The 23451-nt window shown below is 41.8% G+C and overlaps 1 protein-coding gene across 1 annotated transcript in view; it reads left to right on the top strand.

Annotated features, from left to right (window-relative positions):
• The window catches only part of TACR1 (tachykinin receptor 1), a 149363-nt gene that overhangs the window by 102657 nt on the left and 23255 nt on the right, over positions 1–23451 (top strand). The window lies entirely within an intron of this gene.

The raw sequence follows: 23451 nt of genomic DNA, 5'->3' as shown, positions 1-23451 counted from the left end.
AACGCCCTCCCTCCCTGCTGATCCAATCCTATTCTTCTCCAAGATTTAGATCAATATCACCTCTTTCATGAGGTTGTCCAGACTCCTTACCCTTCAGTGAGTTCCTTCCTCTAATAGAGGCTGTGGGAAGAAAGCAGTATACAATGCTGGCATCTCTGGTCAATTACCTGAAGCCTTACTATGAACTAGGTTACAGCCATGAAAATTAGAATCATGTGCAGGTGTGCCACCACCCGAGTGTGCACCCTCAGGGAGAGTGAAGGGACAAGAAAAGGGTGAAATCCAGCCACATATCCAGTTCCTCAGCCAGGGTTACTCAAAGCAGTTAAACAGACACCAGACATTTTCAGAAAGTTTACCATGTACCAGACACAGGAACAGATCTTATGGAAGAGCCAAGGGACACAATTCACCACCTTTGCCCTCATGGAGAGGATCACTTATTACACAGAGCATGACTCTCACTCCATCCTCACTCCCAGTCAGTGGTCAAGTTCTGTTGATCCTCAGAGGACTCTCATACCTACTCTAACTTCTCTATACTAAACGCTACTGCTATGAGTGAATTCCTCATCATTGCTCATTTGAATGATTCCAATCATATTCTAGCTGTTCTCTTTGCCATCTTGGGCAAAAAAAAAAAAACAGTGTGTTCGAAATTCCTGTGCTAGCATCCAAATTTTCACCAGGTAGCCCCAATGAACCTATCTGAAATTATCTTTCACATTCTTATGACATGCCAGTCACCCTGCATTCCAGCCAGTCAAAGAAACTTACCCTACCTAAGCTGCTTCCTCAGCTTGGAATTTCCATTCCCACAAACTCTGCATATGGAAATTCTTGCCCATCCTTGAATGCTGAATGCAGATGGCACATCTTTCATCACTACCACTGCCTCCACCTTCACTGCTACCACCACCATCACTACCACCATTTTCACCACTTCCTCACCTCCACCACCTCCACCTCCGTCACCACCATCATCATCACCACCACCATCATGTCCACCTCCACCACTACCACCATCACTACCACCAATGCAACCACTGCCATTATCACCACAAGGACTACAACTCACTATCTTGGAGAACCCTCACTACAGAAGGGTTTGGGAATCACAGACTATGTAGACTTGACATTCTGTAAATGTTGTTAGCTTTAAGAGGCCAGCTACCATGCAGGGAGACTTCAAAGACCATGTGGTCCCTGGACTGCAGTGAACACCCCTCCTAGTGATGGACAATTTCATGGCTTGTGGAAAAATCAAGGAAATGAAGCTTTGGTTCTGTTTTCTTAATATTTTACTTGATTAAATTCCATAGCCTACTTCTCTTTATTTTAATTCAAAGAGTGTATATGGAACACTTAATCTGAACCTGGAACAATGCCTTAACTCTCTTGTTTATTCAACTTTATCCCTTTCATTTAGAAAACTGTAGAGTTTTTTTCCCCATGTCGTCCTATAATTAAATCAGCACCAACAGCATTGTCATCATCCACTCACAAATATGTTTTAAGACGCTATTTGCATGTGGTGCTATCTGCACATGGGACAGAATATCTTAAATAAAACCATGAAAACATGAGGTGGGAGCATGAAAACATCAGGTGGAAGCACTGAACTGTTCAGAGTTTGGAGACTCAGTCTCTAGTCCTAGTTTTGCCTCTAACAGGCTGTGTGACCTGAATACATCTCTGCTTCTCTGTGGGCCTGTTTCCTCATCTGTAGAAAGAGAGAGCCTCTTGAATGAGATCACATCTAATGCCCCAGGATTCTAGGGCAAAAACACTTAGCTTTGTCTCGTTATCCCACAGGTAAATCCAGTTATCAAAGGGGATAGCCATGAAACTTTTCCGATTAAAATGCCTAACAGCATTTATTCTTATGTTTAATAAGAATAATGCATATTATTCTTATTTATAAATCACTATCTGCCAAACAGCCTATATGGTTGGTTGCTGGGGTGTTACAAATCAAACAGAATGTGCTAGTCATAACCCCACAAAGACTTAGAACAGCACCCAACCAAATACGAGGCAGGGAACTCCTGCAGTCTACACAGATGGGCGGGCTCAGGGGCTGTAGACTCCTGTCTACTTCACAGATGTTAAAGCCTTTGTCCTCAATGCCCACCCATAGCACTTTATTAATGTCTATAACCAGTGCAGCCTGAAGTTTGTTGAGAATTCCACAGGGGGTACTAACAGAAGATCAGACTCATTCTGCTCCAAGTTCACTGATGGAGAAAATCTAGCTAAGAGAACAAGGCTTACAGCTGACAAGCCTTCTACTTCCTTTCATTGCCCAGCCTCTAATTCCTGAGATCTGTGAAACTTTTGCTGCATAGATACTACGCAAGATGGAAAATTTAAATCTTTAGTGTTCAAGTATAGTCTTTTTCTGCTCTGTGGAAAGTCATATAGGAGAATTGATTTGTGAAAAAGAAAATCAGGATTAAACATGTCTAGGGTGTTGCAAATTGTAATAATGAAACTGCAACATATTGTCACCTTCTCTCCTGTCCCCTTCTCCTTTGCACTCTTAAGGGGTCTCACTCGCAGATACACAGCCTGTTTCTCCTGTTGCCTGCCTCCCCTTGGTGGATGATTAATAATTCACTAAGACATTGTAAATGAACTTAGTTTACCACACATAAAATAACTTTTCCTGTAGATAAGTAGTTGAAAACTCTTGATCAGAAGTTTTCTTATTTTGATAACTTTAATTCCATTTCTCCATATCTTTGCAACTCCCACTGAATGGTGATCAGTGAGATTGGTCTCATGAACCAGATTATAGAAGATCTCATGTATCTGCCCAGAAAGTAGGGGTCTGATGTTCTGGGTGAGGCAATTCCAAGTGGTCTTTGGAGGCCGCCTTACCCCTCCCCCAGGAGCTTTCACAGATGGATTAGCTGTGAGAATTCAGTGGGGCTCTGGGTCTCCACTCTACACTCAACCAGTGTAGAGTGACAGGTGAGCTTTGGTGGCTGTATACAGTTGGTTCAGTTATTCTGACCATAGGAGGCTCATTCCAGAGCTACTTTATCCAGTGCTGGATTTTCTTGATCCATCTATAAATCTTTTGAAAATTGTGCTACAATGCCCCCATTTCCCATTTTCTAGCATCTTTCTGAATCATTCTTCTAAGTTACCAAGTAAAGTTTTTGTTAATGAAAATATGATGGTAATATACAAGGAAAAAAAAATCTTTATTTTTTATAACCCCAATGACTGCCCAAAGAAAGTAAGTCCTACTGGCAGGGACTTGGTTTTCTGAGCACCACAATGCATTAAGGATCATGAGTTAGGAAATTAAAGCTGGTGGTGGGACCTTCAAGCCCAGGTTCCCCTTCACTGCTCCCAGTGGTACTGCGTTATGCATGATTAAGCTGGGAGGTTTCTAAAATTGGGGGAGGGATGGGAGGTAGGCTTAGCACCATGTGAGGAAAGGCAACCCAAAATGTGAATATTAAGTTGTTTGCTACGGTGTATGTGATATAAACCTTCTCTTCTGTCACCCTACAAGATCATCACCCTCTGCTGCTCACTAGTGTGTGTGTGTGTGTGCGCGCGCGCTTTTGAGATAACTGAAAAGTATGCCGAGTTCTGCATTCAGACTAGTTTGAAACAAAAACAAACACCCCACAGATGTTATGTTCATTTCCTTATATAAAATTCTCCTCACAATCTTCGGAGATAGATGTCATTGTCCTTATTTAATAGATGAAGATAGTTTGTAAACTGAGGCTTACAGAACTTACGTAACATGTTCACAGCCATACATTAGTGAGTGGAAGAACTGCTTCTTCCCCATGTGGGCTGTCTTCTGCCCAACTTCCAGCATCAAGGAGCCCTAAGAGTGCATGGCACAGCCCACACAGCAGATAAGTCACAGAGCCAAGCAAGAGAATGTGAGTGAATCCCTCTTCTTAAGTTTTGGAACCCACTTCTAGAGTTCACGTCAGATCATTTGTTGTGCCTAGGTCTATCAGTCATGGCTAAGAGTGATATGAAAAAGTAGAAGACACAGGATAGATCAGAAAGGAGAAAGGAACACAGGCTGTGACTCAGGGTAGAACTCCAGCCCTGTTGCACTAACAGACTCACTTGAGCACGTTGGGTTTTTTAACAGTTATGAACATTAGTTTTTCTCATCTTTAAAATGGGTATTACAGTACCTCCCTTATAAGATTATGGAAAAGATTGGAACTGACACAGTTGAAGGGTCTACCAGGCCCTTGTGAATGAGAACTGTCATGTTATTATTGGTCGTGAACCATGCTGTTAAACTGCCTATAATCTCCTAGAATGTGAAATCTGAAGAGGGCTTGCGCATCATCCAGTTCAACTCCTTATCTATAAAATGGAGAGAATGAGATCCAGAGTGGTTGAGTAACTTCCCAAGTTCACCATGAGTTATGGTAGAGTTAGGAGTGGAAATTCAGGGGAGATTTTTTTTTTTTTTTTTTTTTTTTTGGTACCTCTGAGCACATAAGAAATTGAGGACTACAGGAAGGAGTTCTGTCAAGCACTAAAATGTGTGAGATAAAAAATTTACTCCATGAGCAATCAGGAGGAAGCAGAATTGATGCAAACCAGAGCCAAGAATAAAGGTTATATATTGATTGGAACTTGAAGGAAGCTAATGGACAGAGAGTGGCTGCCTTTTCAGATAAGGTGAGAAGTGCTGGAAGCTAGCTAGGTGGCCCCATTTCCACAATGTGACTACAGGAACAGACCAGTCTGACAGATAACAGAAGCAGGGAGACCTGTATGGTCCAAGTTCAGAAGTGTCCTGAGTTATAAGCACAAGTTACTCGGGAACACTTCTGAACCTGGACCACACACTCTACTCTTCAGAGAGGATGACTTTGGGATCATGAAGGATACATTCTTGGTGACAGCATGGGTCTGATGGGGAATGATCACCACTCTTCCTTGGGAAATTTTTGTCCTAATTCTCAAAAGGTTTAAGATAGCATAGAGATTAAGAGAGTGCTGATTGGGGATGGGATAACAACTACTAGCTGACATTTGTTGCTTATTATGTGAGAAACTTGAACTTAATTTCTTACCTACAGTTTCCAGGCTGTAGGTAAATTTAAACAATTTTTTGGTTAACAATTGGTTGAGTTTGTCTAAAGACTTGGGATCAATAGAAAGGAATGTTTGGTGCAATAAGAGGTTGTGGAGACCAAAGTTTTGTCATGCAGGTGAAGCTTTTAGCTAGCAGGCTTCAGAGAGAAGAGGCTGTGAAATGTTTAAAGTCCATGCTAATGTTATTGCCCCATAGAGGTACGATGAGGCCTGTTCGACCCCACTTCCCTTCATGGCCTGAACCAGTCTTTCAGATTACATTTTAAGAGCCCTGGCTGAGGAGGAAGTCTGTTTAGATGGTTGGGGGGCCTTAGAATTTTATTTTTGGTTTACAGAGTAAATTATGTTATATGTTAGAAAGTGAAAAGTGCTATGGATAGAAAAGAAAAAGCAGAGCAGATTAGGAGAATGGACATTCAAGGGAGGGCACAGCACAGAACTGCACACCCCAGCCGGATGGTCATGTCATTGAGAAGTTTCCTTTGAGCAGACTTGAAGGAGGTGGGGAGTATATTTGTTTTAGAAAATGTATGTGATGAGTCCTAATACTCTCCTTATTGACAAAACAATGAAATACAGGCAATTAGTTGAATGGTGATGATGATGATTTTGATGAAGATTTTGATGAAGATTAAAATGGTAATGAGCTGCTGGTCCAGGTGGTGCTTTCCAGAAATTTGTTTCTTTGAGATTTGTAAAACCTTTGTAATGTACTATGGTTTGGCTGGGGTGAGAGGGACATGGGGTGGTAGTGGTGACAAAGCCAAGACCTTCAAGCCCAGGTTCCCCTTCACTGCTCCCAGTGTCTACATTAAGAATTTAAACTCTCTCGGCCTCACTTTCCTCACCTCTCACCTAAGGTACTGACAGCCTCTGCCACCAGCGCACCATGTGACTCAGCAATGTGTCCACATGGCCAAACATCTCATTTCTCTAAAATATGCAGAAGTAAAATCTTCTACATATGATTTCATTTAATGAAAGGGCTCCACTTATTTTTTTTAAGTTTGAAACCATTGCCTTCGTCTCTAAGGTCTCTTTTAAATCATCAGATACTTTCAGCAAGAGTGATGAGTCCCTAAAGGGCGCTCTTAACCTGCTCATGTTTAACTGTAATCTCAATGGTTTGTCTTTCTGTTTTCAGAATAAAACCCAGGAGGAGTCCAATGAAAAGTTAGGAGAAAGGCATTAGGTCCACACAATTTTCAGATGAAGTCTGAACAGAGTCCTGGAGGAGGTGAGGGCAGGGGCTGCCAGTGGAGGTGGTGAGAAATGCTATTCCTCTTGGTATATCTTCGAAGGGTGAGCTAGAAGATTTTACCAATGAAAGAAAGCTCTCATTTATGCAAAAGGCAAGTCATTCTGTACTTACTATATAAGGTCATGACAGCTATGATCTCCAGGAGATGAAGAACTCTCCACCAGTGGACTCATTTAGAGCTCTGTACCTGGCTTGCAGCCCTGTGTTCTAGGCCAAAGGGTAGCACATGTGGTGAAGTTAATTGAACCTGTGTGATTCAATTAGGGTGTGTTAAAACCAGAAACCACTATAATCAGATGGAAAAGTGCCTACCTGCATCCCAAGAGAGCTTGATGCTCTCTGTGGGAAACTGCCAAACTCGCAGGAGGGTGCGGGCAGCATGTGAAAAGGGAAGGAAGAGAAGCACACGCAGCTAAAGCAGATTAGCTATGGGGAAGAGCAAGAAGATGTGAAATTAGAGAGAAGGAAATTGCAGGGAGTGAGGAGAATCAACCCAAGCCAGGGGAATAAAGAAAGGAAGAATGATTCGAGATTCAGGGGTGAAGGGGATGCCATAACTCATATCTTTACCATATGCCCATGCTGGCCTTCCTTTTCACCGACCTACCTAAACCCCCATCACCCCACACATGGTGATTATGGTCTAAAGCACAGGGGTCTCCTCCACCTGCTAGAAGGAGGAGAGGACAGGAGAGTTCCCCCTGCCATGCAGACAGCACCTGCAGGAGGCCTCCAACAGTCTGCAGGAGAAACATAACAAACACATTTATACACTCATTCAGTGAATATTTATTGAGTCTCTAACCCTGGGATACAACAACAAACAAAACAAATATTATCCCTCTAGCTAGCTACTCAAAACCAAGTAGTAAACACAGACTTTATATAATTATATAACCATGTTGACTATGTATCATTAGCTGTGATAAGCACTTTGATAGAAAAGTCCAGACCCTCATGACAGCAAACAAAAAGGCTGGAGATTTCAGGAGCTAAGCTTTGAGGAGTTAGCTGAGTGGAGTGGGAAGGAAAGAGGGTGTATTCCAGGCAAAGAGCACTGCAGGACCAGGACATAAGGGTGGACAGCAGGACCTGATCAAGGACAAGAGCCAGGGCTAGCCAGGGTGGCTGGAGCAGGGTGCAGAGGAAAATGGACTGAGTGTGGCCACAGAAGGAGTAGGAGCAGGTCAGGTAAAACATCACTGGCTACATGGATGGCTTGATTCTTTAACCCAAAAGAAGTAGGTTGGAGTTTTCAGCTAACAAGATCCAACTACAAGGTAGATGTCAGCTAGAGAAATGAGGACCCAGACATGGGGAGACTACAGATGAGGGAAGTTCATTCCACCACAAAGGAGAGCTTTCCTTAGAAGGATTCCAAAAACAATTCCTGCATGCCTGCCACTGGAGGCTGAGTTCGTCATCAGTGAGTAGTTCTTTATGTAATGCTATGTAGCGCTTTGCCAAATACCACTAACAGCAAAGAGGCAATGAGACTCCTGAACCTGCTACAGCTGTGACAGATGTTTAAGTCTCAGTATCAAAAACATTTCAATTTTTCCAAGGGGATGGACTAGTTATGTCTAAAGGACTGGGCTTTAGCAGGGGAAAAGTGATTAAGAATGGCAAGGAAGTGAACAGAAATCCAATTATTTACTGTTTCAAATGGCAAGAGGTGAGGGGAGTCACTGACAATGTGGAGATACAGCTGGGGAAACGTAAACTAGCACAGAAGGGAGTTTAATCACAGATTTCTGCTTAAAGTTGCTTGGGATTGGTGGGGCTTCCTTAGGCAAGGGTTTTAATTAGTTTCAAATTTACACTTCTACAGCCTTTCTTAACAGTAAGTTCTGTCAAATGTGCATGGTGAATGATGATTGTTCTTTGCGATCATCTATTAATGGTGTCTTCGAACACTCCAGAGAGAAAAGCACTTTTTGCAAAGGGAGGTTTGCAGAAGCTTGTCACTGGTAGTCTTTGGGGAAGAATTACTGCAATATCTTTTCCTGCATCTGTTACCAGGTCATCTTACTTCATCATTTTAGACCAGCACAGTCAATATAAATAACATGCAAACTACAAATGCAAGATGCAGATGGAATTTTAAATTTTCTAGTAGCCACATTTCTTAACATACAAACAAATAAGTGAAATAAATTTTAATAGTATATATTGTTGAACCTATATATCCATAGTAGTATCATTTCAATATGTAACCAATATAAAAAGTATGAATGACATATTTTCTATTCTTTGGGTAGAGGTGTGAGTGTGGGTGTGTACTGTCTTCAAAATTCAGCATGTATTTTAAATTTATAGCACAAGTCACTTGGACTAGCCACATTTCAAGGCTCATTGGCCACATGTGGCGACCATATTGGATAAGATGGGTCTAAACAGTGATGATTTCTCTTACCAGATTGAAGATTTCACATTTTATTGAAATGTGAAAGTCATTGTCACATTGACAATGACTGTCAAAGTCTCCTCTCCTAGGAAAGATGACCTAAGAGTACCTGAATCTGCCACTGTCATCACAAACTCAGAGGCCAAAGTTGAATTAAACATTCTTTCTCTTTTGAAATTTCCCCATTTCTGATTATCATCATTTTTGGATTCCATTTGCAATAATTTAGTCCCTTTTATTGTTCCTTTGAAGTATCTCTCATATCCATCCTTCCCCTACATTGCCAAAACCTTGACCAGGCCCTTTTCCTCACATATGGACTGCTGAAATAGCATCATAATCCCCCATTACACAAAATCAGGCTTGCTTCCTCCTGGAGATATAGTACAATGGACTGAGTGTATGAGACTCCCCAACCTGGTTCATTCATTCAGTCAGTCAGTCAGTAAATATCTATTGAGTGTCCCCTGTGTGCCAAGTGCTGCACTTGGACCTGAGAATAATTCACACTTTATAAAACTGGCATGATAAATCTTACAAGAGAGTTGGTTTTTCTCAGTGATAAGTAATTTAAAATTCTATTTTAAGAGAAGAAAAAAAATCATGGACTAGAATATAAAATCTGCATGAAGTTTTCAGATAAAATGAGAGATTTTATATAAATGTCTAGACTTGACATGCATAGCCTAGGGCTATGCTCTCAGTCTCGCCAGAGGATATACATTCCCAGTTCCTCTGCTGTGAGAAGGAACTTTCCTGGAAAAGTTTGAGAAGACCAATAATTGATCCTCTTCTTCCATTTTATCTCTCCTCAACCCAAACAACACAGAACTGTTAAGATGATCTTATCACAGCCCAGTTTCATAGTCACTTTGGGTTTAACTGAAGAGTTCTTGATCTCTGGGAACTTCTAAGAACATAAAACTAATATTCCATAAACTATTACTTTCATAATTAAATTCTATACTGGGTAGTGCCAACTAATCTATGGTGTCATATACAATAGCTTCTCTAAAAATGCTGGTGAATACTAGTGGTGTAGATGAAGAATTCCAGAGGTGATCAGAGAAAGAGGATGAGTTTATGGAATTATTTGAAAAGGTTCCACCTTTTCAAGTGAGTAGAGCTTCAATAAGATGTGAAAAAAAAGCAAGGGAATTTAATCCCGGGGAAGAGTAGGGAGAGTGGTTGGGACTGGAAGGAATCAAAAGTGACTGACTCCAGCCAGGTCACCATCATTACCCTCCTTATCTCCTGGACATTGCTCAGATTCCCCTGCCTTGGAATTCCTTCCCAACCTAATAGCCAGTTCAAGGTAAAAGTCAGATCCCACCTCCTCAAATCCTCTATGATATTTGCAGTTAATTTCAGTAAGAATTAACTTTCTCCCAATCTTAATATTCTGAAGTATAAGTAATAAACATGCAACAACCTTTTGCAAGATTGGAGAGTAACTACTTCCTCCAGTGTGATTGCTATAGGACCAATGGGTTTATATTACCATTGTTCAGTAACAGACCAATTCCACTGAGACAGAAGGGTTTGTAGCAGAGAAAGAGTATGATTGCAGGACACCACGTGAGGAGATGGGAGAAGACTCTCAAATTTATCTCCCCAAGGAGTTCTGGGCTGAGTTTTTTAGGAGATCATGGAAGGTAAGGGGTTGGAAAATTGGGGATGTTGATAAAATCAGCTTCTGACAGACGACCTTCTTTGCACCTTGTGATGCAGCAACCTGTCCAAGGTGATGCATAGGCTTAAGAAATGTTGGTTTCTCCCTTCCCCAAGCTACTGTAGCACTCAGACCTATAACTAACATTTGCAAGGCAGAAACAAGAGCACAGTCTGCATATCATCTCTAAATATTTAAGTTATAGGTCATGCTAATAAATGATGAATTAAAATCTCTGTCTCTTACCTTGAAAAATATGCATTAATGTGGACCTGGAGGCCAGATTTGAACCCCTGGACTCCTTGGAATTATTTGTGGAAACTTGCCCTTGAAGGACAATGCAGCCCATGGTTCTTAACCTGGCCCACTTTCTTTTCCACCCCTCCCTGACTCTGCCCCCAAGAAGGGTCTTATACATGTGACACCCCAACCTCTACATCCAGGTTATTTTCACCCTTTGGCCACCCCTAAGGCAACAAGAGCAGCATGGTCCACCCTTGGAGAGACTAATCCAATGGAAGAGGCTCACACAGGCCCTAGAAGAGGCTCCAGGGAATTTCAGCATCCCCTGTCCAATAGCATAATGAGGGTAGAGGGGTCACCTGCATGCATGTCTTCTTGGCCCTGTAGATTTCTCATCATATGGGGGTGGGTTGGTCATGGAAGAGCCTTCACAGGACCCCTATATCACAGGACCAAGGACAGGAACCCCTCTTGCCTTAATATAAAGGTAGGCCTGGTAGCACTAATACACTTTCCCTTTATACAATTTTTTGTTAATTATTATACAGTCCTGTTTTGTTTACTAATTTACATGGTGTTTCTCTATTCAATGTGATTTCCCCCAGGGCAGGCCTGGCTCTTCTTTTGTATTCCTCCTAGCACCTCTGGTGTGATGAATTGAGAGGCTGATGCATTGATTGGCATGCCCATTGTTCTCTCGAGCAATCTGACATATGGCCTGGAATTATAGCAATTTCCCAATTGATTTTATAAAGATAATCCTTCCCTCACTCTTCCTGACTCATTTATCCATTCTCATTCTGTCTTTTTATTTCCTTATCTGGTTTCTACCCATGGCTTCCTTCCTTCCAATTATCCCCATCCCAAGTGGAGATGGTTTAAGAAGTATTTCTTTTGTGTGTGCTAATCTATCAGCTAATAGGGTAATAATTGAGTAATAATTACATTAACAACAATAATATTTGGGTGCATTTTTTAACTTTCCGAAGTATTTTCACACCAGTTATTCCTATATATCCTCATAACAAGCCTGGGAAGTAGGGAATGGATCTGCTAACCCTGTCTGGAAGTAGGAAAAGATAAAAGACTTATTCAAGCTCATGAGATTGGTGAATAGAAGAGCTTGAATGAAGGCTCTGATCTTCTGTCCTCTGTAGTCAGGTGATTTCCCCCTAAACCAAGTGATGGCTCTAGACATCAGGTTCCTAAGCCAGATAATAATGCTCTTATATAGTGGGCAATTCAATATGTTTCCAAATGTCTGAGCTAGGAAGACTATAAAATCTAACTATAACTGACCCAATGGGACTGTGATTATGGGAATAAAAAATCCATATAAATAGCTATTTTTGAGCATACCAATGGAGATAGATGCTCAAGTGAAGAGATGATGGTTGTGTGTGCATGCTGTGTGTGTGTGTGTGTGCCTGTGTGTTGTCATGCATGTGCTCTGTGTGAGTTCAGCGTCTTGAAGAGTCAACCTTTTTCCAGGATGGAGTGACTGAGCACTACATTTCTCTTCCTCAGCACATTTCAAAGGGATATTTAGCATTCAGCCCTTCGGAAAAAATGTGCATTATACTCTTTTAAATATTTATACCAGCTTAATTAGAAAGTTCTAATTGCATTTAGATTTCTAATTTCAGTAACAATTAACCTTATATCAATCTTACTATCTTGAAGTATAAGTAATAGATATATAATAACCTTTTGCCAGATTGGAGGGTAACTGCTTCTAGTGCTATGATCTGTGGACAGAACAACTTAATTATTTCAAAATTAGTTTCTGCCAACCTTCTCTGTACCTTGTGATGCAGCAACCTGCCCAAGGTGACACAGCTGCTGATGAAATATGGTGGTTTCTCCACCTGCAGTCCTTTATTTCTTCCCCAGATAACCCCAAAGACCAACATGGGATCAATACTCCAGAACATTGTTATAACTAGGTTAACCCCCTGCAGAGTAATCTCCCAGAGCATGAATGGACGTGACTCATTCCAGAGTAAGACCAAAAAAAAAAGCATTCGGTTTAGATGCACAGTTTGGACTTTTCCTGAGATGTAAATGAATCCCATTTGAACACAAAGGGTGAAGTGGGGAGCCCTTCCAGAGAGAGAATAAATATGGAACAAGTGAAATCAATGAGGCAGAAAATCACAAGGTATTTTTGGCAACAAATTGTCCATGGTGCCTGGAGATAGCACTGGGTACCACTGGTGTAGGCGTACAGTAGGAGAGGAATCAAGAAAGACAGACTGGGCATGGTGGGGCTACCAGTGGACAGCAGGGAGGACACCACAGGCAGCAGCACTGGCCCAAGTGCCAAGTTTAACACCTTAACCAGTAGAAAGTAACTGGGTTTGGGGAATCTGGCACAAACAGGGAAGATGGGTTGGAAGGGAGAAAGACTACACACAGAGAGACATGCTCAGGAAACTTACTACAATAGCCTATTCAAAATAATAGCAACCCTACAGCAGCAGCCATGTGTTGGGACAGGAAGGGATGTATATGAAAGACAGAATGAAAAGCTGTCACATGGAAGAGGCATGGGACTTACTTTGGGTTGCTCCAGAGAGCAAAATTAGGACAAATGAATGGAAGGGATGTGAAGGCGTGTTATGTGGTTTCTATGTAAAGGCAACTTCAGGAATAATTACTCCTGGACATTAATGGTATAGGCTGCCTGGTGAGGTGGTGAGCTCCCCAGCACTGGTAGGACCTCAAGCACAGACGGGATTTTGATATTTCGATGTGTTTGCCAGAGTGTATGTTTACTTTACCTGAACTTAAGAATATTTTGTCACATTTTTCCCTTAAAATGCTGGGACTCTTCAGGATTTGTGACTAGATGGAGAGTGAGTAGGAAAAGGTGGTCTAAAGGAACGAAAGCGCTCTTCACCCAGAACCTACAAAAGACGGATCATGGTGCTTAGCATTTTGCATACGGAGTGATTTTCAGAAAAGGAATAAATAAACCTGGAATATCCATCGTTTGAAAACCACATAGAATTACTATTTGCTCTTCTGATGCCCAAAGAAAATCCTTAGTTTCCCTGAATACACTCCTACAAGGGCACACTTTCATCTCTGTGCTACCCCCATGATGTTGGAAATGGCACAAATGATGTGACTGGAGCAGGTTGAGGCGGAACATGGGAAAGCAAACAAAGATGCCATTGGATATATTGGCTACAAGAAGAGTATCTTAATACAAAACAAAAAATAATAAAATAGAGACAAGACAGAGACTAATAGAAATTAAACTGTTATTACTTTAAATAATTTTAAGTTTTTGTCTAGCTCCTACCATGAGCCAGGTACTATGCTAGGCACTTTAAATGAATCATCTCATTTAATCCTCACAACCTCCTATGAGGAGGGCTACAGTCTGTTTTCTACAGATACATAAATTGAGATTCAGAGCATTTAGAAATCACTCAAGGTCATGCAACTTAAAAAATAAATCATGCAAACCTCCAAGTTCAAAAGAGACAAGAGCCCAAATAGAATCTGAACAGGGGCACTGAACTGGGCTCATAATTCAGCTAACAAGTATTGTAGTCAAAATCATCACACTTCACAGCTCCTTCAGGTAAGCTCTGTGCCACTGTTCTTCCCTCCATGATGGTAGTAGAGACCTACCTCGGTGATCTGGGGGACACCCCCTCACTCTTGATTTGAAACATTGTCCTGCTCCAGTAATAGCAGTTACGCCAGTAGAGAAGTGGTTAATTCAATCTCAGGAGTCCTAGGTTAAAATGCAGATTCTCCAGAAGAGGTAATGCAATAGATATGAATGAGCTTTCCAACTTGAGCTCACTGATTCAAGTTTGATTATGGGAAGAAAGTGAGACGAACACAGAGCTGGGACTGACTAAAATGGGGAAATTGGAGGAGAAAGGGAAGAGGAAAAGATCATTAGTGGGTTATGTTCCTGGGGGCCTTCCCTCATACCTCTTATCTGGGGAGGGGTCCAGCTCCATGCTCCCAAGGATGCCCCTACATTCTCAGTAGATTTGAAGTACAAGAGAGGAGAGACTGGTCTGTGTTGTTCATCACTGTTACCCCAGCATCTCAGGCCTGATCCACAGGAAACACCAAAAAAATTCAATAAATGGACACAGGAATTAACGAATGCAGACACTGACCTGTTACCTGCAGGGTTCTGCCTCAGGATAGCCTGCTAAGCATCACTTACCAGGATGTTTGTGTATTTGTGTTGTTCCCACATCAATTATCAGATACTTGTGGATTTTACCAACAACCTCTTCTCCCAGCTTCTTCTGGAAGAGTCTACCTTACAGGAATGAAAATTCACAATAGGTCCATCTAACTTCTTACTGGAGATGTCCTACCCACTGGGGAAGGTTGGTTGTAGTGCAAACAGTGCAGTCTCTAGTTTCAAAGACCTAAGCTCGAATCTTGTAAACACTGCTATTCAGAGTATTCTCTGTCTGAACCTCAGTTCTCATCAGTAAAATTAAAATAACAGGCCGAGTGCAATGGCTCACACCTGTAAGCCGAGCACTTTGGGAGGCCAAGGTGAGTGGATCACCTGAGGTCAGGAGTTTGAGACCAGCCTGACCAATATGGAGAAATCCCATCTCTACTAAAAATACAAAATTAGCCGGGCATGGTGGCACATACCTGTAATCCCAGCTACTCAGGAGTCTGAGGCAGGAGATTCGCTTGAACCCAGAAGGCAGGAGTTACAGTGAGCCAAGATCACACCATTGCACTCCAGCCTGGGCAACAAGAGTGAAACTCCATCTCAAATAATAATAACAATAATAATAATAATAATAGATGTGTGGTGAAAATTACATGAAATTACCTGTGTAAAGCATCTGGAATCTAGTAGGCACCTGGTAAATTTTAGTTCACTTCCCCCTTCCTACTGAATAAAAAGTCAATTAACAGAAGAGATATCCTACCAAAACTTAGAGTTCTCAGGCCCCACCAGAGATGTGAAGGCCTCAGAACCCAATCCCATCACTTCAGAAATGAGGAAGAGATGTAGAGACAAGCAGCACCTTGGCTAATGTTGCCCCAGAGATTATCAAGTCCAGAAAACCTGCCCCAGGCTCCTGACTCCTGGTCTTGGGCTCATGTTACCAAACTAGCATTTCCCAATTCACCTTTTTATGCTGCATTTGAAATTACCATTTAGGGAAGCTGTACTCCAAGCTTTCACAGATGGCCCCTTCCGTGTTTCCAAGCATGCATGTCTTGTTAGTGTCAGCCTGCCAGTGGAATCAGTCTATACTGACTTCCTCTCTCACCTCCTAATTGACTTTGAGAGACAAACCAGACATGTAGCTCCAAGAAGCTGGATCTATGAGTTTTCAATCTGTTGGCCCTTGAGCTGACAAAGAGATTTATAAGCTTCTGTGTGTGCAAAGCTGCCTGCGATAGGTAGCGGGGGATTTGAGAGTGGCATTTTCAGGAAAGACCCAGGTGATGGATTATCCCGGGACATGCTGAGTAAAGAGCGCCAGCTGCCACTGGTCTCAGAACCATCCATCATGTGACAAGGCTTTTTCCAGGCACTCGCTGGCATGGGAGTATGGTTATTTCATGGAGTCCTCACCCATCTGGTCCAATTCCCTCTTTTCAGGTATGAGAAACTGAGGTCTAACAAAAAGAAGAGACTTGCTTAAAGTCACATAGAAAATAAGGAAGGACAGAACAGGCAGAAAAGGCAGATCAAAGCACAAACCTGCTATTCATATGCTGTGTTTAAATCTCCCACCACGGTTGTGAATTTGTCCAATTCTTCTATTAATTCTGTTGGGATTTGCTTTATACACACTGAAGACATGTTATGTAGATTCAAACAAGTTATATCTTTATAGTGATTTTGTAAAGACTATCAATTCCTAATGTTGTATATTAAGATATTATATATTCCTATTTTTGCTTCAACGTCTATTTGTCTGATGTTAACATATTTACTTCTAGCTTAAAGTGTCTCCTTCTGTCCTTTTACTTTGAATCTGAGTCTTCACATTTCACATATGTCTCTAATAAACAGCAATTAGCTGAATTTGTTCTTGTTGCTGATGTTGCTGTTTAAACATATTCTTACCATCCCTGTCCTTTAACCAATGAATTTAGAGTTTTTACATTTATTGTGAACACTGACAAATTTTGATTTATTTCTGCCTTCTGATTTTCCTAAAATAGTTATTATATGTTTTTATTTTTACAAATGAATGTATATAGCATGTATGTAAGTAATGGGACATAATAATAACTTGAAACATGTAATCCTAACACCCATCTTGTGAACTAAAGCATTATTAGGTCATAGAAACCCTCTTTTCATATGATTCCTGAGGCCCAAGTACAGGAGCTTCTCTCTGTCATATGTTTTAAAGTAAAATTCATTTGGGTTTGCACATGTTCAACTTTATAAGATAATTGTTTTCCAAAGTAGGTGCACCAATTTACACACCCAGCAGCAGTAAATAAGAGTTCCTGTTGTAACATGTTCTTACCAACACCTGGTATTGTCAGACTTTCTATTTTTTCCCTAGCTAGTAAATGTAAAATGCTATCCTATTGTGGTCTTAATTTGTATATCCCTGAGGAAAGAGACCGTCAAGCAGGAAGGAGTAATCAGCTGTGCAGAATTCTGCTTCTCAGCTTTAATTGTTTAAAGGGTCACCCTTCTTAAAGCTGCCTGCATTTGAATATGGGACAATTCCTGGACTCAAAAGAATAGATCTTAAACAGTAGATGATAAGCCCTGTCACATGCCAGTGAGGGAGAATGAGAGCAGGTTCTCAGTGCTTCCACATCTAAAGTGACAAACCATCCTGCTTTGCCTGGAACTGAGGGATTTCCCTAGCTGTACGGCTTTTAGTTTTGAAACTGGAAAAACCCCAGGTAAATCAAGACCCATTGGTTACCAACCCACCCTACACACATAGATGTTCCAACCCTGTTATTACTAAAATGCTTTATTCCATGTACAGAGCCTAATCCTCATGCACACACACAGCCCAAACACAACTGCCTTCTCCATAGCAGAAGGCAGCCTATAGACTGTGATCTGAAGCCACCTTCTGGCCTGGAAAAAAAAAAAAAAAAAACCCTGCCTTCAGGGGCCATTCCTTAATGACTGAGGTGAGTGAAAGAATTTTCTCACTTTAAAAGAAAAATCTGGGTCATATTACTTTTTATTATAGTGTATTCCTCACTAGCCGCTCTTAAAGTTTCTACTTCCCCAGGCTGGGAAAATGTGACATCTTAACAAGACATTTCAAAACCGACACAACAAGCTCTAGGGCCAGTCTTTCTGGGAGAATGAGCCACATGCTGTAGGGCCATGTTACACAGACAAGAAATCTGGTCTTTGCCTTCCCTACAAGACCCAGGGGCTCCGGATAGATGCCTATGTCTAAGAGCAGGTTTAACAGAGCTCTTGCTAGAGGCTGAAGTTTCAGGGAATTAAAGTGACAAGAACCCCTGTTGTCAATTTCTCTCCTTTGCAACAAGTCACAACTGCACAGCCAACACTTGCACTTGCATCAGTTTCTCATCCTGCCAATGAGCTTGGTGCTCCTGGTGAATAGAGCTGGCGTTCAGCAGGAGCACAGGTTACAGCTGCCCTACTTGTGAAAATATTTTGAATTTTCCTCTCCATTTGGTAAATAGTATTACATGACAAGTATTTTTTTAAAATGAGTAGAAACATAAATTCTGGTATGTATGCTTTATCTCAGGCACTGACCATACCATATAATATCAAGACACATTTTTGATTTGGGCAATGCACAGAATGAGAGGGGTGAGGACCACCACAGATCTATTTCAGGGGTTAAGGAATTGCCTTCAAGTTCACAGCCCTTGAGTAGGAAAGGGCCTCGCAGCTGTGCCGAGGAGAACATATCCTGTAAATGTCTAAAAGTAATGCCTCACGCTCTCCAGCAGAAATAGCCCTTCTGGTGAGAAGTGGCCATTCCTATGTGAGGCTGTAAGAAGGAGAAACTGCCCAGGGCCTCATCACAGGCCAGAAGAGTGAGTGAGTTTCCTGGAAAATGGCAGGAGAATTTTCTTCTCTGTGCCTGATCTCCAGACAGAGGAGCCTTGTGTCAGCTCCCACCTCCCCCTAGACCCAGACCCACTGCCCCCTCCTGCCAGACCAGCCTCAGTGTGTGCCCACCTGACACCCAGGCTTCCCAACCAGGGAAAGCCTGACCTTCACCTGTGAGCGCACACCATCTTCTCTTCCTTTATTCCCTCTTGTTTTCTTTCCCTCTTTGGCCTTGGTACCACTTGGTTACAGGGCTCAAACCAGTTGCTGCCTTGTCTTACCTTCCCAGCCAATGCCATCCTCGTGTATGGTCCCCTTGCCACACACACTTACTCCCTTGAAGGGGGATGTCAGTCCAAAGAAGTTGGCTCTAAGCCCTGGTCACCAGGTAGTCATCACCTACTACTCCTCTCTTCTCCTCTTGGAAATAAAGTGACTGTGTGAGAATTCCACTGAGAGTGTCCACACACAAAGGATGTAGGAGCCATCTTTAAACTGTAGCTTTTCTGTAAAAATTAGACTGCTGGGTTTAGGAACACCTAAAGCTCCAATCAGGGTGATTGTGAGTAGGTGGAAATGAAGTCAGCTGTGCTGTAGCTCTTCTGGAAGGTGACTATAGATTCTCAGGGGTTTCCAAACACCCGGTCTCTATTTCTGTGAGTAGTGAGTTTTTCCTCTTAATATAGTGAGGTTTCTATATTTAAAAATTTGCCCTTTTTGCTGAGATTATGCCCTTGTTTTCTGGTGTTGAGATAGCATTTAATGAATGTGGTGATGATGACAACAGTTGTTTAGTTTGGTTTAGTTTAGCTTAGCTTAGTTTTTTAATGTGTTTATTCGGCAGACTAAGAGACTGGAAAAAAAAATCTACATCAATCCTCAAATTTTGTTTAAACATTTTCCATAAAATGCAGAAGACTTGGAACCATAGACCTTGATGATTTGAGGAAAAAAAGTCCTGAAGTTGGTCTCATCCTCCTAAGCCACCTCCAGGACACCAGCTATGTGCCAGGCGCTGTGCAAGGGCAGCAGAGCTGGGTACCCTCAGGGCAAGCATATCCATCCTCCTGACACTCAGATCCTCACTGTGGAGTGGAGTGCACATGCCCTTCAGGCTATCAGAGTCTGATGCCAGGAAGCCCTGGAATCAGGGCTTAGGGTTAGGTTTAGAGTTGGGCTTTTCATGCTCTCATGGACGATCCCCAACCTCAACTTTTCTGCCCTGTATTTTCCCTGTATTTTCTTCCCTCTCACACCTGGGTCTCCAAGGAATGCCAGCAAAAGAAGGGAAACCAGGCTAATTGTGGCCATATTGATTCATGATACTTGGCGATCTTTCAGCACTTCTCTTACTGATGCCGTCAGCTGCCTTCCTGTGGCTGGTCTCAGATTGCTAATCCTGTCCTGCATCCTTGATCTGACAGATGACTCACATCAGACTCACTGAATAGACAGAAACTGGATCCTTTCTTTCTTTCCTTCTCTTCTCTTCTTCTGTGCCCTGGATCCCTCTTCCTGCTCCTCCTGAGCTGACCCTAACTTACTCCCACTTCACGGTGCCATTGACTCCTTGTCTTTCACCCACAAATCCACTGTGTGCTCCCCCTAGACTAAACACTGGCCTCCTGGCTGCCACTCCTCCAGTCCCTCCTTAGCACAAACAAACATCTATGCTACGCTTGCTGCAGTTACTTTTTTCATGACGTACATACCCCTTCAGTTCCTGCTATCTGGCTTTTGTCTCCATCCTGACACTGAAATTGCTCATGAGTGACCTGATAATTGTCAAACCCAGTGGTTTGTTCTCAGTTCTCTCTTCCAGTTTGGCAAGGGCATGAGAGAAAGCAAAGAGAGGAAGAGCAGGAGGGAGCATTGATGGAGCAGGCACTCTATGCCAAGCATTAATCTGGACACTAAGTAGTAAGAATTAAGGTTGGGAATTACATTATGGAGAGTTTTAACTGTTGTGCTAAGGAGTCTGTGCTTAATTTCATAGGCAATTGGAAGCCTGGACAGGAAGGTCATTTGTATCAATGATCAGAGCAGGGTTTTAGAAAACTTAACCTGTGGTTGATAACATAGGGATTGAAGAAGAAAGATATGTGAGGTCTCTGGTTTATAGGAGCCTGCAGAGCACTTGGAAGATAAAGCTAATGTGCATGAAATGAAGAACTGCACAAGGCATCAGCTAATCAAAAAGTAAGTCGATGCTGAATGCTCTGGGAGATGAGAGTGGGGAGGGATTAGGAAGACCGTACCGGGTCCAGAGAAGCTCCCAGCAGCACAAGATGGACCTTGAAGAAGGATAAGATTTGGACTGGTGCCAGATAAGGGAGGGCATCTCAATAGCAGAATAAGGCCCGTGAAGGCACAGCATTGGCAAGAGTTGGGCCCAGCCTAGGCTGCTTTCCTCTTTAATAGTTGTAACTCAGCGCCTTCCCTTTACAGTTTTAAGTTGGTGACTTTAGATTTTTCCCGTAGAGCAGGGATCAACAAATGTTTCTAAGAGACCAAGTAGTAAATATTTGATGCTTGGCAGGTCCTACAGTCTTTTCCACAGCTACTCCACTCAGCCACCAGAGCACGAAAACAGCCACAGACAATACTTATGTGAATGCACATGACTGTGTTCCAAGGACATTTTATTTACAGATATTGACATTTGAATTTTGTAATTTTTACATGCCATAAAACAATATTCTTCTCTGGGTTTTTTTTTTTTCCTGGTCGTTTAAAAATATAAAGACCATTCTTAATTTGCAAGCCATATAAAAACAGATGGTGACTTGCTTTGAACTGGGGCCATAGTTTGCGGCCCCTGCCATAGAGGACAAGAGCCCATGGCATTGGAGGGTCTGAGTCCATGTCTGACCTCTGCCACTCACCAGATGCATGGCTATGCATAGCCTGCTTACCTGTCTGTACCTCAGCTTCCTCACCTACAAAGTAGAGATAAGGATATAGCAGTACATGTCTTCTCTGGTTGTTATGAGAATTAAATGAGTAAAAAGTCTTGAACCCATGAAATTTACCCAGAGACACGTAGGAGAAACAATGCAGAAAATAAAAGTGGCTAGAAGAAACTTGAGGCTTGTTGCCATGAGGTTCAGGGTCTAGTTCGAGGTCTGCTGTGTGACCTTTGGAGGCCATTTCCTCAGTTTCTTCTTATGTAAAATAGGATAATTTTACTCACTCTGAAGGATACGTGTGGGAAGAAATGGCATAATTAACATGATTTCATTTGGAAAAGTTAACAAGGCTCTGTACCACCCAGCATCTAGATGGTGGTTTTTAATACCATTCTCCAATAAAAGGAACCAGGGCTCCTTAGAGAAATGGCTGATTATATGACAGCAGCAGTGCACTGACATGAGCCTGAAGCACCTGGTATTTCCAGAAAAGAAGTGCTCAAAACACACACCACACACACATACACACACACACACACACACACACACACAAGTTGCAGGTAGGTCAATTGAATGGGCTCCGAATGTCCAACGTTGAAGCAATTAGAGCAAAATAAATGAGATAATATTGAATTATAATGCCAAATATATAATAAATTTCATGAGTCCATACTGATATAAAGGATTGAATAAATAAATAATAAATGAGAGCGAACAGACAAATCTCCCACACAGGATAATTCCAAAAAGTTCATATCGATATCTGTTTTCAAAGAGGGAGCATAACTCCTCATCCTGTGAATGCGGGCAGCACATGGTGTCTTGCTTCCAAATACTAGAGTATGGAAAGAAAGAAAAAAGAGTTTCTTCACAATGGAGAGACCTGACAATGCTGTCTCAGCCTGGAGATCAAGTAACAGTGATAAATAATAATAATGGCATATACCCTTGATACAATGTGATAACAATGGCATTTCCTCCCAAAATGCCATAACCCCATTCTATCATGAGAAAAACATCAGACAAATTCCAGATAAGGGACTCTCTACAAAATATCTGACCAATACTCCTCAAAACAATCAATGTTATCAAAAACAAGGAAAGTCTGAGAAACTGTCACAGCCCAAAGGGGTTAAAGGAGACATGGCAAGTAAATGGAATGTGAGACCTTGGAGCTGAAAAAAAATCAGAGAAAAACTAAGGATATCTGAGCAAAGTGTGGACTTTTAGTTAATAATATGCCAATATTAATTCATAAATTGTGACAAAAGTACTACACTAATAACATGTTAGTAAAAGGGGGCATTGGCTGTGGAATAGCCACTGTGAAACTCTGTTTTATCTTTGCAACTTTTCTGTAAATCTAAACTATTCTAAAATAAAATTGTTATTTTTTAAAACTCACTATATTAATAAATATATATATATTTATATATATACTGTATTAGTCTGTTCTCATGCTGCTAATAAAGACATACCTGAGACTGGGTAATTTATAGAGTAAAGATGTTTAATGGACTTACAGTTCCATGTGGCTGGGGAGTCCTCACAATCATGGCAGAAGGCAAAGGAGGAGCAAAGGCACATCTTACATGGCGGCAGACAAGAGAGTTGGTGCAGGAGAAAGAACTCCCCTTTATAAAACCATCACATCTTGTGAGACTTATTCACTTTCATGAGAACAGCACAGGAAAGGCTCACCCCCATGATTTGATTACCTCCCACCAGGTACCTCCCATGACAAGTGGGAATTATGGGAGCTACAATTCAAAATGAGATTTGGGTGGGGACACAGCCAAACCATATTATGTATAT

Source organism: Piliocolobus tephrosceles, chromosome 15, assembly GCF_002776525.5.
Source record: "Piliocolobus tephrosceles isolate RC106 chromosome 15, ASM277652v3, whole genome shotgun sequence".
Taxonomy (NCBI): Eukaryota; Metazoa; Chordata; class Mammalia; order Primates; family Cercopithecidae; genus Piliocolobus; species Piliocolobus tephrosceles.
The sequence above is the reverse complement of the archived record's forward strand: the minus strand, read 5'-3'. Positions and strand labels throughout refer to the sequence as shown.